The sequence below is a fragment of the Papio anubis genome, unplaced genomic scaffold (assembly GCF_008728515.1).
Source record: "Papio anubis isolate 15944 unplaced genomic scaffold, Panubis1.0 scaffold933, whole genome shotgun sequence".
NCBI classification, from domain to species: domain Eukaryota; kingdom Metazoa; phylum Chordata; class Mammalia; order Primates; family Cercopithecidae; genus Papio; species Papio anubis.
Window position 1 is genome coordinate 5076 of NW_022169582.1, and position 15060 is coordinate 20135.

At 36.7% G+C, this 15060-nt stretch overlaps 1 pseudogene; it reads right to left on the minus strand.

Moving 5' to 3' along the window:
- Positions 1-2871: 2871 nt before the first annotated feature.
- On the minus strand, positions 2872-14801 carry LOC116273598 (annotated as a pseudogene).
- Between the last annotated feature and the right edge of the window lie 259 nt (positions 14802-15060).

Below are 15060 nucleotides of genomic sequence, written 5' to 3' on the forward strand. Positions count from 1 at the left end.
AACAATTCTCTGGAGATTCATCCAGGATCTTGAGTGTATCAATAGTTTGATCCTATTGCTGAGCGGTATTCCATGGTATGAACAGATCACTATTATTTAACCATTCACCTTGCGAAAAACATCTGTGTTGTTTCAGGTTTAGGGTATTACAAATAAAGCTGCTGTAGACATTTTTCTATAGAATTTTGTGTGAACACAACTTTTCACCTGTCTGCGAAAAAATGCCCAGTACAATTGCTGGGTCTTAAGCTGGTTGCATGTTTAGGCTTTTTCCCCTTTTATTTTTAGTTGACAAGTAATACTTGTACATATTTATGGAGTATAGAGTGATATTTCAATGCATAATTACGAAGTGTAATGATAAATCAGGGTAAGGATATCCATCAGTTCAAATGTTTACCATTTGTTTGTGCTGGGAACATTCAGAATCCTGTTCTTTCTTGACATATACGATAAGTTACTGTTAACTAATATTCACTCTAAAGTGGCAGAGAACACTAGAACTTATTCCTTCTATTTATCTCTAATTTTGTATCTCTTAACCAACCTCTCCTTATTTTCTTCTCCTCCTTACCCTTCCCACTCAGACTCTAACTACCACAATTCTACTCTACTTCTATGAGCTACTTCTTTTAGCTTCCACATGAGTGACAACATGCACTATTCATCTTTCTGTGGCTGACTGATTTCACTTAATGTATCCAGGTTCATCCATGTCTAGGCTTGCCATTATGCTCTTTTTTTCCCCCACTGTTTTATTTTTTGAGTGGTTTTGCTAGGGATGACAACAAGCATCTTTAACATATCATGATTTACTTACCATTTAAATTGGGTTATTTCTAGTAAATCATACATTTCCATTTACTCAATTTTTGTGCTACTGTCATGTATATTTAATTCTGTCATGAAGTAAAAAATATAATGGTATCACCTTTGCCTTAAATAATGTCTTCTAAAGATTTTCAGAGAAGAAAAATGTGTAGTGATTAATATCCACATATTTACCATTTCCAGTGCATTTCGGTATTTCTTGTATATCTGAGTTACCATCTGGCATCATTTCTCATCAGCTGATGAACTTCTTGTCCTCTTGAGTATAAATCTGTTACCAACAAATTATATTAGATTTTTTTTTGAAGTCTGAAAAATGTATTTTGGCCTCCATTTTTAAAATATAATTTCATGAAATATAGAATTCTTGATTTTTCTTCTTCCAGCACTTTGAATTACCATTCCAGTGTCACAGGTAATTTCCACTATTTATGTTGAAGTCAGATGTTTATATAGCACATATCATTTTTTTCTCTTATTTTCAAGATTTTCTCTTTATCTTTGATTTTACCATTTTGACTATAATGTGCCTTGCTTTGGTTTTCTTTGGGCTTAACCCAGTTGGATTTGTTGAGCTTAGCAGATCTCTAAGTTAGTAGCTCTTATCAAACTTGAGAAATTTTTGGCCAACATTTCTTCAATATTTTTTCTGTCATGTTCTCTTTTTCATTACATCTAATATTAAAATTATGCATGTGTTGAACTACTTAATGTTACATAGGTCTGTGACATTGGTTATTTTTCAATCTTTTTGGTTCCTGTTCTTTTGATTAACTATTCTCTCTTGATCTACCTTCAAATTCACTGAATTTTCTGTTCAAATGTTCTGTTTTCATCTCAAAACTGTTGAGTACATTTAAATAATTTTCATTTCATTTACTATACTTTTCAGCTCTAGAATTCCCATGGGGGCTGGAGTGTTTCTATTTCTCTGCTGAGATTCCATATCTCTTCACTCATGGATACCATGTTTTCTTTTAATTTATTGAATATATTTTTCTTAAGCCTTTGAATGTGTTTGTAATAGTGGCTTTGCAGTCTTTGGCTGCTAAATCCAACATCTGGACCTACTTGAATTGGTTTCTGTTAACTTATTTTTTTTTTTCAGTGTTGGTCATACTTTCTCATTTTAGTTTGCATCTCTGAAACCTTTTGCACATTGTAAATGATATATTGAAGTGACTGTAGAACCTGTTTTGTTCTTCTGATTGCCAATGTGTTGTTCTAGGAGACAATTAATGTGCCTGAATTTCCTGTCATGTGCAGCAGCTAGTATTTCTGCTTAGGAGCCTAAACAAAGGCCTCAAAAGATCCATTACACATCTTAGAATTTTATGACTTTTAGAGATTCAAAATTCAGAAATTTAAAAATTTTAATTTTTCTTATTATGTTTTTCTTAGGATGTTTTTCTTATTATGGCATTTTGGGTTTTGTCACTTTTCTTTTAAGTCTTACAAATCCAACTCAGCTATGGTACAAGATGCTAATATCTCACTGTGTTTTAAATTCAAATCCATATTTTATATATCTAATAAAAATTTTCATATTTCAAAAATTATGAAAAAAGCTAAGTAGAAGATGTTAAATTGAAAAATCAGGATGTTAAAATATACTATAATGTTTGGAATTAATTTCTACTTCATTGATAGTATAATTTTACTTCTCGGCCGGGCGCGGTGGCTCAAGCCTATAATCCCAGCACTTTGGGAGGCCGAGACGGGCGGATCACGAGGTCAGGAGATCGAGACCATCCTGGCTAACACGGTGAAACCCCGTCTCTACTAAAAAAAAAAATACAAAAACTAGCCGGGCGAGGTGGTGGACGCCTGTAGTCCCAGCTACTCGGGAGGCTGAGGCAGGAGAATGGCGTGAACCCGGGAGGCGGAGCTTGCAGTGAGCTGAGATCTGGCCACTGCACTCCAGCCTGGGTGACAGAGTTAGATTCTGTCTCAAACAAAAAAAAAAATTTTACTTCTCTAGATGAAATAATTTAAACTACGATACCAGGATAATATTTTAATGAATTTAAACTAAAATCTCTTAAAGAATCAGGACTACTGTAATAAAGTGAAACATTTGTTGCTTAAAAATATACCATATCAGAGAGCATAGGGTTAATACTCACTTAGTTCTCACAACACACCATGCCTCTTCTAAAACATAATAATTCACATGTAACTCCAATAATTTATCTCTTATTTCTTTGGCAGATTTTCGACTATATGTAGAATAAACTATTTTTGTCCGGGCCCTTTAAATTTAAACAATAGTTTAAAAGATTTTAAAATGAATGATAATAGAGTAGACTAAAAAAAAATCTTACTAAGTTGAAATCTCAATACTCACTGGGTGGAACACTGATATACATGACTCGAAACAGCATCAACTATTTTGGGGATGGCAGTTTCCACATTCCTACTTATATTTTGAATGTAATGAAACTTATGGCAATTTTAATTCTGCATATACTGCTTATTAGTGTTTAAAATAGTCTAAAGTTGTACTGGGTGGCAGAGAGCAGCTTAGGATATAACATTTTCTTCTCATAATTCACAAAGTTTTCAGAGAATATATTCTGACAGAGATTGAATGTAGTGAAAACATATCTTTCAATGCTTAATTTCATCTGAAGAAGCTCTGACAAACACATGAATTGAAACTGAGTGTATCAAGTAGAATACTTAGACAATGGGCATCCAGGGTGTCAGAACAGGTAGGAAAAGCACCTTCACAGAATCTTGAGAAATGGGGATGGTCACCAAAATGTGGTACAACAGGTGATTTGACCGTAGTGGGAGTTCTTACAAAATCCTGACAAACTATCACTTATGCATTGGATGTTGCTTAGAATTTCAAGCATATGGGATGCTCAGTCACCACAGTGGTTTCCATGCCAGTTCACCGCAGTAGAACAGAGAGAGCATCAGGTGCATTTCTAAGGTGTCTGACTCCAAACCCTGGCTCCTAGACGGCAGACCTAAAACTTTTAATTTAAACATTTGCCTCTAACAATAGGCCAAAAATCCACTTTTAAAAAAGATTATACTGACAACTACTAGAATAACCAAAATAATTTTTTAAAGTAGCCATTTAAGGAAAGCAAAACTTTTAGACATCAATGGAAACTAGAGTTCTCATAATCGGCTAGCAAAAATTTTCATGAAAGCACGTAATATATAATAGTAACTTTCATGTACTTTTTCTACCTGTCACAAAAGGCTAGTCATTGGCCACCAGTAAGATCTAGAAATCATTTCTTAAATCAGAGTGGGGCTTATGATGTAGAGCAGGGGTTGGCAAACTATGGCTGTGAGTTAAATCCATCCTATCTCCTGTTCCAACTACCTAGTAGTTTTACTGGAATACACACACACATCATAAATATGTGACACATTTGTCACTTTGGGAAAAACTGGCTTTTGCATTTTTCAGTTTTCAGAGGTCTGCTTGCTCCAGAGGCAACAGCTATATATTGTCATTTCTGGATGGTTATTGTCATTTTTTTTTAACTTCCAGCATGAAAATGCAGATGAGTTTGTGTGTGTGTGTGTGTGTGTGTAAAAATTTTTCCAATTCCTAAGAATTGGGAGTCACCAAGTGAGTCTTGATGAAATATTCATCAGCCGCCAACCTCAAGTCTGCATCTTCATAATGTGGATGATTCACAATGGGATGAAGTGTAGACAGCTTGACGCCATTGTAGGCATCGCATCTGCAAAGACAGCATCTGAAATAAAAAAAGACTATATTCTTCAATGAAATGTTTCAAAGAAAATCAGAAGTTACACTTACCTCTAATATGTGAACCCAAATTAAGAAGGATGATGCCTATTTACATGACGGTGGACCTCATTCTTTTTATTGACTCAATAGCTACTCATTGTCTACTATAATAATAGCTGACTTTTGTTAAGTGCTATCTTGGTGCTAGAAACTGTGCTCTATATTTTAATAAGAATTAAATAACTTAATTTGCACAATTCTAAGAGGTGAGTCCTCTATTCTTACTTTGTAGAATCTACAAACTGAGCATGTGATGGGTCTGGGTTGTGCACTCATTAGAATCTAATGCCTGATGATCTGAGGTGGAACCATTTCATCCAGAAACCACCCCATATCCCCCAGTTCTGTGGGAAAAAAGTGGTCTTTCAAGAAACCAGTCCCTGGTGCCAAAAAGGCTGGGGACTGCTGTTGTAGATGATGAAGAGACAGCCAAGTTAAGTGACTTGCCCAAGACTGCACAGCCAGGAAGTTCCAGAGCCTGCTCTCTTAGCTGCTTCACTAAAGCTTCCTGCCATGCTAGAGCACCACGCGAACAGCAGGACTACAGACACACATGAAACAAAAAGAATGTAAAATGTCATATCTGTTCCAATAATGTGAAATGCCAGGAACTGAGAGACTGCTATGAAGGGCAAGTCTCATGGGACATTTTTTCAAATGACTTTTGTGGCTTGTGAACTATGGTCCTGTGGATGTGCCATAAAAAGAGAAAAGCATTGTTTTCTTCCCTCAGATAATCTTTAATTGAGTTCTCAGAGTTACCATTTGACTTGACACCATTTATACATGCCATGAAATCATTTCATTATTTGCTGCTAGTACTTTTTGGAGTAATGACATGTATAAATTTGGTCATAACAAGAGATACATCAAAATCTACTATCTGGCTTCCATTTCATCTCTTGAAGCACCAGAAGACCAAATGCTTACTTCCTGATACTTTGGTATAAAAAACAATTATATACTTGTGAAGGTTATAATTTTTAATCAGTACAATAAAATCAGTAATAAAGACAAGACATATTATTCAGATATACTGTAAAAAAAACTATGTTGGAGAGGAGGTGGAGCATGATGACCAAGTAGAAGCCTCCACTGTTCATCCTCCCCTCAGGAACACCAAATGTGATAACGATCTACGCAAAAAGCACCTTCATAAGAACCAAAAATCGCTTAGGTACCAGGTTGGCCACAGTGGGGAGGAGCACCAAGAAGGTTCTTGTGGTCCCCGATTCCAGGTCTTGGCTCTTGGGTGGCATTTCTGGACCTGCCCTGGGCTGGAAGAGAGCCCGCTGCCCTGAAGGGTGAGTCCCAGGCCTGGCAGCACTCACCACAAGCTGACTGAAGAGCCCTTGGGCTTTAAGTGAATGCTGGCAGTAGCCAGGCAGTACCTCCCATGGGCCTGGGGTAGTGGTGGAAATGGAGAGAGACCCCTCTGCCTGGGGAAAGGGGAAGGAAGGGTGGGAAGGACTTTGTCTGGTGGTTTCAGCACCAGTTCAGCTGCAGTAGAATAGAGCATCAAGTAGATTTCTAAGGTGTCTGACTCCAGGCCCTGGCTCCTGGACAGCAGCATCCCTGGACCTGACTATGACCTGGGGGATCTTGCCACCCTGAAGGGAAGGTCACCAGCCTGGTTTGCTTTGATACCTGCTGACTGTAGAGCCCTACACCTTGGGCAAACATAGGTGGTAGCCAGGCAGTAGTTACAATGAGCTTTGGGCAAGACCCAGTGCTGTGCTAGCTTCAGGTCTGACCCAACACATTCCCAGTAGTGGTGGCCACAGAGGTGCTTATGTCACCCCATCCCCAGCTCCAGGCAGCTTAGCACATAGAGAGAAAAAGAGAGACAGACTCCATATGGGAGACAGTAAGGGAAGAGAAACAAGAACTTCTGCCTGCTAATCCTGAGAATTCTGGATTTTATCCAAGACCACCAAGGTAGTACCTCTAAGAGTCTGTAATAGCTTCAGTGTTACTGGGCACAGGGTGCCTCCTAGTGCAGATACAGCTGCAGCGACCGGAAACTTAGATCACAACACCAAAGTCCCTTTGAATACTTGGAAAGCCTTTCCAACAAGGATGGGTACAAACAAGCCCAGACTGCAAAAACTACAATAAATACCTAACTCTTCAATGCCCAGACACTGACAAACATCCACAAGCATCAAGACCATCCAGGAAAACATGACCTCACCAAAGAAACTAAATAAGGCACTAGGGGGCCAATCCTGGAGAGACAGAGATATGCAGCCTTTCAGACAGAGAATTCAAAATAGCTGTGCTGAGGAAACTCAAATAAATTCAAGATAACACAGAGAAGGAATTGGTAATCCTATCAGATAAAGTCAACAAATACATTGAAATAATTAAAAAGAATCAAGCAGAAATTCTGGAGCTGAAAAATGCAACTGACATATTGAAGAATGTATAAGTCTCTTAATAAGCAGAAATGATCAAGCAGAAGAAAGAATTAGTGAGCTTGAAGACAAGGAGTTAGAAAGAGAGACAGCAGTAGGAAGTTTATTCAAAAGTATAACAGAGAACCTCTCAAAGCTAGAGAAAATATCAATATTCAAGCACAAGAAGGTTCTAGAACACCAAGCAGATTTAACCCAAAGGCTAACTCAAGTCATTTAATATCAAACTCCCAAAGTTCAAGGATAAAGAAAGGATCCTAAAAGCAGCAAGAGAAAAGAAACAAATAACATACAATGGAGCTCTAATACATCTGGCAGCAGACTCTTCAGTGGAAACTTTACAGGCCAGGAGAGCATGTCATGACATATTTAAAGTCAAGGAAAAAACCTTTTACCTGAGAGTAGTGTATCCAGAGAAAATGTCCTTCAAACCTAAAGGAGAAGACTTTCCCAGTCAAACAAAAGCTGTGAAATTTCATTAACACCAGACCTGTCCTGTAAGAAATGCTAAAGGAAGTTCTTCAATCTGAAAGAAAAGGACATTAATGAGGAAGAAATAATCGGAAGGTACAAAACTCACTGGTAATAGTAAGTACACAGAGAAACACAGAATATTATAGCAGTGTAATTACGGTATATAAACAACTTATGTAAGTAGAAAGACAAAAAGATGAACCAATAAAAAATAACTACAATAACTTTTCAAGAGACAGTGCAATAAGATATAAATAGAAACAACAAAAAGGTAAAAAGTGGGGAGATGAAGTTAAAGTTTAGAATTTTTATTAGCTTTCCTTTGGCTTATTTGTTTGTTTATGCAATCAGTGCTGTCATCAGTTTAAAATAATGGGTTATATTATTTGCAAGGCTCATGGTAACCTCAAGTTTAAAAACATACAATGGATATACAAAAAATAAAAAGCAGTAAGTTAAAACACACCACCAGAGAAAAATCACCTTCAATGAAAGAAACAGAGGAAGGAAGAGAAGACCACAAAACAATGAGAAAACAAATAACGAAATGGCAGGGTAAGTCCATATCAATAATAACACTGAATGCAAATGGACTAAACTCTCCAATCAAAAGACAAAGAGTGGCTGAATAAGAAAACAAAACCCTAAGAATCTGTTACCTACAAGAAACACACTTTACTTGTAAAGGCAAATATAGACTGAAAACAAAGGGATGGAAAATTATATTCCATGCTGATGGAAACCATAAAAGAACAGGAATAGCCATACTTATATCAGACACAATAGAGTACAAGACGAAAACTATAAAAAGAGACAAAGAAGGTCATTATATAATGATAAAGGGGTTAATTCAGCAAGAGTATACAACACTTGTAAATATATATACACCCAACACTGGAGCACCCAGATACATAAAGCAAATGTTATCAGAGCTAAAGAGAGAGACAGAGAAAGACAGATCCCAATACAATAATAGCCTGAGACTTCAGCACCCCACCTTCAGCAGTGGACAGATCATCTAGACAGAAAATCAACAAAGAAACACTGAACTTAATCTGCACTATAGATCAAAAGGACCTAATAGATACTTACAGAACATTTCATCCAACAGCTACAGAATACACATCCTTCTCCTCAGCACATGGATCATTCCTCGAGGACCACAAAACAAGGATAGGCCACAAAACAAGTCTTAAAACATTTTTAAAAAATTGAAACAATATCATGTATCTTCTCTGACCACAATGGAATAAAACTAGAAATCAGTAGTAAAAGGAATTTTGGAAACTCTACAAACATAGAAATTAAAGAATATGCTCCTGAATGACCAGTGGGTTAATAAAGAAATTAAGAAGGAAATTGAAAATTTTCTTGAACCAAATGATAATGAAAACACAACATATCAAAATCTATGGGATACAGCGAAAGCAGTATTAAGAGGGAAGTCTATAGCTATAAATGCCTACATCAAAATAGAAGAAAAACCTCAAATTGACAACTCAATGATGCATCTTAAAAAACTAGAAAAGGGCAAACAAAGCCCAAAGTTAGTAGGAGAAATGAAATAATAAAGATCAGAGCAGAAATAAATGAAATTGCAATGAAGAAAACAATATAAAAGATCAACTGGTTTTCTGAAAAGATAAAATAAACAAATCTTTAGCCAGACTAAGAAAGAGAGAAGGTCCAAATAAATAAAATCAGAGATTAAAAAAAGGAGACATTACAACCAATATTGCAGAAATTAAAGGATCATTAGAGACTACCATGAGCAACTATATGCCGATCAATTAGAAAACCTAGAAATGGGTAAATCCCTAGATATGTAAAACCTACCAAGACTGAACTACATAGAAATCCAAAACCTGAACAGATCAATCACAAGTAATGAGATCAAATCTCTAATGAAAAGTCTCCCAGCAAAGAAAAGCCCAGGACCTGATGGCTTCACTGCTGAATTTTATCAAACATTTAAAGAAGAACTAATATCAACCCTACTCTAACGATTCTCGGAAATAGAGGAGGAGGGAATACTCCCAAACCTGTTGTATGAAATCAATATCACTTTAATACCCAAACCACAGGAAGACCCATCAAAAAAAAAAAAAAAAGAAAACTACGGGCCAGTATCTCTGATTAATGTTAATGCAAAAATCCTCAACAAAAAACTAGCAAACTGAATTCAATAACACATTAAAAAGATTATTCATCATGTCCAAATAGGATTTATCTCAGGGACACAAAGATGGTTCAACACAGCAAATCAATGTGATACGTAATATCAACACAATGAAGGGGAAAAAAAATCATATGATCATCTCATCTCCATAGATGCAGAAAAATCATTTGATAAAATTCAACATCCTTTCAGGATAAAAACCTTCCCAAAAAACCTGGGTATAGAAGGAACATTAATCAACATAATAGAAGCCATATGCGGCAAACGCACAGCTAGTATCATACTGAGTGAGGAAACACTGAAAACCTTTCTTCTAAGATCTGGGACATGACAAGGATGCTCACTTTTTACCACATTATTCAACATAGTACTGGAAATCCTAGCTAGAGCAATCAGACAAGAGAAAGAAATAAAGGGCATCCAAATTTGAAAGGAAGAGGTCAAATTATCATTTTTTGCAGATGACATGATCTTATATTTAGAAAAACCTAAAATCTCCACCAAAAAAAACTATTAGAACTGATAAATTCAGTAATGTTGTAGGATACAATATCATACAAAAATCATTAACATTTCTATATGCCAACAGAGAACAACCTGAAAAAGAAAATTTAAAAAGTAATTCCATTTACAGTAGCTGCACATAAAATTAAATACCTAGAAATTAACTAAAGAAATGAAAGATCTCTAGAACGAAAGCGATGCAAAACTGGAGAAAGAAATTGAAGAAGACACAAAAAAATGGAAAGCTATTCCATGTTCAAGCATTGCAAGAATCAGTATTGCTAAAATGTCCATACTATTCAAAGCAATCTACAGATTCAATGGAATTCCCATCAAACTACTAATGATATTCCTCACAGAAACAGAAAACAAAAATCTTTATTTATATATAAAAACAGAAAAGACCTAGAATAACCAAAGCTATCCTGAGCAAGAAAAAAACTGAAGGAATCACAATACCTGACTTCAAATTATACTACAGAAGTATAGTAATCAAAGCATCATGGTACTGCCATAAAAACAGACACACAAACCAGTGAAACAGAAGGAGAACCCAGAAAGAAATCCATACATCTACTGTAAAGTTATTTTTTACAGCAATCCCAAAAATATACACTGGGGAAAGAGTAAATCTCTTCAATAAATGGTGCTGGGAAAACTGGATATCCATATGCGGAAGAATGAATCTACACGCCTATCTCTTGCCACATACAAAAATCAAATCCAAATGGATTAAAGACTTAAATCTAAGACCTCAAACTCTGAAATTACTACAGGAAAACTTTGGGGACACTCTCCAGAACTCTGGATTGAGCAAAGATTTCTTGAGTAAATACCCGCGAAGCACAGGCAACCAAAGCAAAAATGAACAAATGGGATCACATCAAGTGTAAAAGCTTCAGCACAGCAAAGGAAACAATCAGCAAAGTGAAGAGACAACAGAAAGAATGGGCGAAAATATTTGAAAACTACCAATCTGACAAGGAATTAATAACCAGAATATATAAGGGACTCAAACAACTCTGTAGGGAAATATATATATATATATAAATCTACTTTAAAAATGGGCAAAAGATCTGAATAGACACTTTCAAAAGAAAACATACAGGTGGCAAACAGGTACATGAAAAGGTGCTCAACATTACTGATCATCAGAGAAATGCAAATCAAAACTACAGGGAAATAGAATCTCACTCCAGTTAAAATGGCTATTATTCAAAAGACAGGCAATAACAAATGGCGGTTATCCATAAGACAGGAAAAGATGTGGAGAAAAGGGAACTCTCGTATACTTTTGGTGAAAATCTAAATTAGTACAACCACTATATAGAAGAGTTTGGAGGTTCCTCAAAAAACTAAAAATAGAGTTACCAAATGATCCAGCAATCCTACTCTTAGATATATACCCCAAAGAAAGGAAATAAATGTTCAGAAGAGGTATCTGCACTCCCGTGTTTATTGCAGCACTTCTCACAATAGCCTAGATTTGGAAGCAACCTAAGTGTCCATCAACAGGTGAATGGATAAAGAAAATGTGGTACACTGACACAACACAATGCTACTCAGCCATAAAAAAGAATGAGATCCTGTCATAAAAAAAAGAATGAGATGCTATCCATAACATGGATGGAACTGGAGTCCTTTACATTAATTGAAATAAGCCAGGTACAGAAAGACAAACTTTGCATGTTCTTACTTATTTGTGGGAGCCAAAAATTAAAAGAGTTGAACTCATGGAGATCAAGAATAGAATGATGGGCCAGGCACGGTGGCTCAAGCCTGTAATCCCAGCACTTTGGGAGGCTGAGACGGGTGGATCATGAGGTCAGGAGATCGAGACCATCCTGGCTAGCACGGTGAAACTCCGTCTCTACTAAAAAAATACAAAAAAACTAGCCGGGCGAGGTGGCGGGCGCCTGTAGTCCCAGCTACTCGGGAGGCTGAGGCAGGAGAATGGCGTAAACCCGGGAGGCGGAGCTTGCAGTGAGCCGAGATCCGATTACTGCACTCCAGCCTGGGCGACAGAGCGAGACTCCATCTCAAAAAAAAAAAAAAAAAAAAAAAAGAATAGAATGATGGTTACCAGAGGCTGGGAAGGATAGCGAGGGGGTGGAGGGGAAGTGCGGATGGTTAATGTGCACAAACAAAACAGAAAGAAAGGATAACATGTAGTGTTTGGTAACACTATAGTCAACAAAATTTAATTGTACATTTAAAAACAACTGAGAGAGTATTACTGGATTGTTTGTAACACAAAGGATCAATGCTTCAGGTGATGGATACTCCATTTACCCTGATGTGATTATTATACATTGTATGCCTGTATCAAAATATCCCATCTACCCCATAAATATACACACCTGCCATGTACCCACATAAATTAAAAACTTTGAGAACCCTGAGGGTTTCCTTTCCAATATAACTAAGCATTCTAAATGCAACTCTGAATGAAAATTTCTTTATATGCCTCAAACTTGAAAATATGTAAGCCAGTCAAAGAATGTGTATTTATTATTGGAGACTCAATAATTAATGATGACAAGCTGTTAAGCTAGAGAAGTGGTTCTCAAGCAGGCATGATTTTGCTCCCTAGGGAGCACTGTCAACTCTGGAGACATTTTTGGATGTCACGCTATGGGGAGGAGGGAGGAGATGCTGTTGGCATCTTGTAGATAGAGGCCAAGGACTTCTTGTAATTCATAGGACAGCCTCAATGTCAACAGTGCTAAGGTTGGGAAATGCTGGGCAAGAAGAACTGAAAGCCCAGGGCCAGGGTCTTCCAGAAAAAACTAGGCACACCTGTCCAGCAAGAGCTGGACCCACTGAGTTGTCATCTATGGCAGACAGAGAGGAAGAAATACCCTCCCCCTCCACCTTCTGTTTTTTTGGCTGTGAAGTAAATGAGCATAACAAGGAAAAATCAGGTATTTTCCTATCACTGTATGGAAGTCTCCATTTAGCCTACACACAGATTAGAAAAAGGTATTCCCCTGACTTGACAGAGCCCCATTTGTACATGGCTTGCTGAGTGGACCACAAGCTGGATTTAAGCTTTCACTTATCCTCTCAATTGGTCACCTTTGTGCAGTGCACAAACTATACAGCCTTACGTGGCAGGCCTCAATATAAGCACGAGTCCCACTAATACTACAAAACTTCATACAGCTTTTAATATGTGGTAACCATGAGATAACTCATAATAAGAGTAATTAAAAGGAGAATAAGACAGATTGAAAAGAAGATCAAAGAAGAGGCATCTAAAAGTGAGATGGGGGTTTGTGGCAGTTATCTTAGAAGGATAAGTTGCCAAACGTAGGCTCTCTGTCAGGAACGTAATACAAACACCAGAACAAAGAAAGACACAAGAAAAGATTAAAAGGGCAGCTATCTTTAAAAGCTTGGGAAAAACAGCCATAACTGGGGAGGGGTAAGGGAGAGTAAAGAAAGGGAGTGATTATCTTGATCTCCTATGTGGAAAAAGTCAGTTGGGGATTACTTTTAAAATTCGAATTAAACTGGCTTGGCAGTTTAACGAGGCGCTGTCACCTACATCCTTTGAAAGCTATAGACCAAATATCTTAGTTAATGCCTATAAAGATTTACCTTAATGATGGTTAATTAGTAAAAAAGTGGCTATCAAATAAGAAATAAGAGGAAACAAGCTCAGGAGTCATAAGAAAATTTAAATAAACCACAGTGAAGAACTCGTACCAGAGAAAGTTTCTAAATATCAAAAATAATCTTAGATTTACAAATTTAGTTACAGAAAATGTTATAGAATATACTTATTCTCTGGAAAGGTATTTAAAATTATCTATCTGCTTGGGATAGTTCTGAATAAAGACAGGAAGAAAAGAAGATAAGCTAAAAAGAAAATTTTGGAGTATTTAAAAGTAGGATGTATACTATCTCTGTGAGATGATTTAGTGAAGAAAATAGAATATCTAAGACTTTAACTCTTCTGCCGATGACCTGTTTACAGAATTAGAGGAGAGGGCACTGATTGGAGTGACAGAAGCGGTGCCAGTTCTCCCCACCATCAAGAGTATCTTCTGCTGTGCCTGGCACAAGGTGTGAAATTTCATTTTTAAAGATTTACTTCTTTGATTTGTCATTGTTATGGTTAAAATGCTATAGTGCTCTCTGAGAGTTAAAGGACATAACTTGTGAAAAATCATTAATTTCCTGGTGCTAATTTAAATTATTTTATAATTATCTGGGAGGGGCTTAAAGGGAGCACAAAATTGCCTTTCGAAAGGGTTTAATTGACATTACAATAGTCTGCTCAAAGTCTGTGAGAGTATGAAGGCCTATGGAAATCTGTCATACACACATGAAAACATATATCAGAAATGACAATTATATAGCACACACAAATGTGTTTGTATGTTTGTGTAAAACTATGCATATAACCAAATACTTACACACCTGGTGTGGTATTGTATTTGATCCACTGTAAAAGTTCTTCCTGAGGCAAATTATTAAATTCTCCTATTATGCTCCATTGATTATGGAGGTTTGCATAACCTTGTATTGACATCACTGTTAGAATGCCAAAGATAACATTCTCAAAACGAACTCTGCGAAAAAGCCAGCCAAAGAGCTGATGACAGAAACCATTTATTTATAGTTCTTATATGAAGAGTACTGCAGGGTCAACAATAAATTCTCACCTTGTTACTCAAACCAATGTGAATTACCCTTTGATATCAGCACATATGTATACAGAATTACCATCTCCGGTTGTTTCCAAAGCAACGAATATGTTGGCATTACAGGGCCCAGGTGAAAACGGAACTTTCTCTCCCCTGGGAAGAATTAAGGAAGGAATGCCTGATCCTTCTAGTACTAATTTACTACCAAGGATTAAA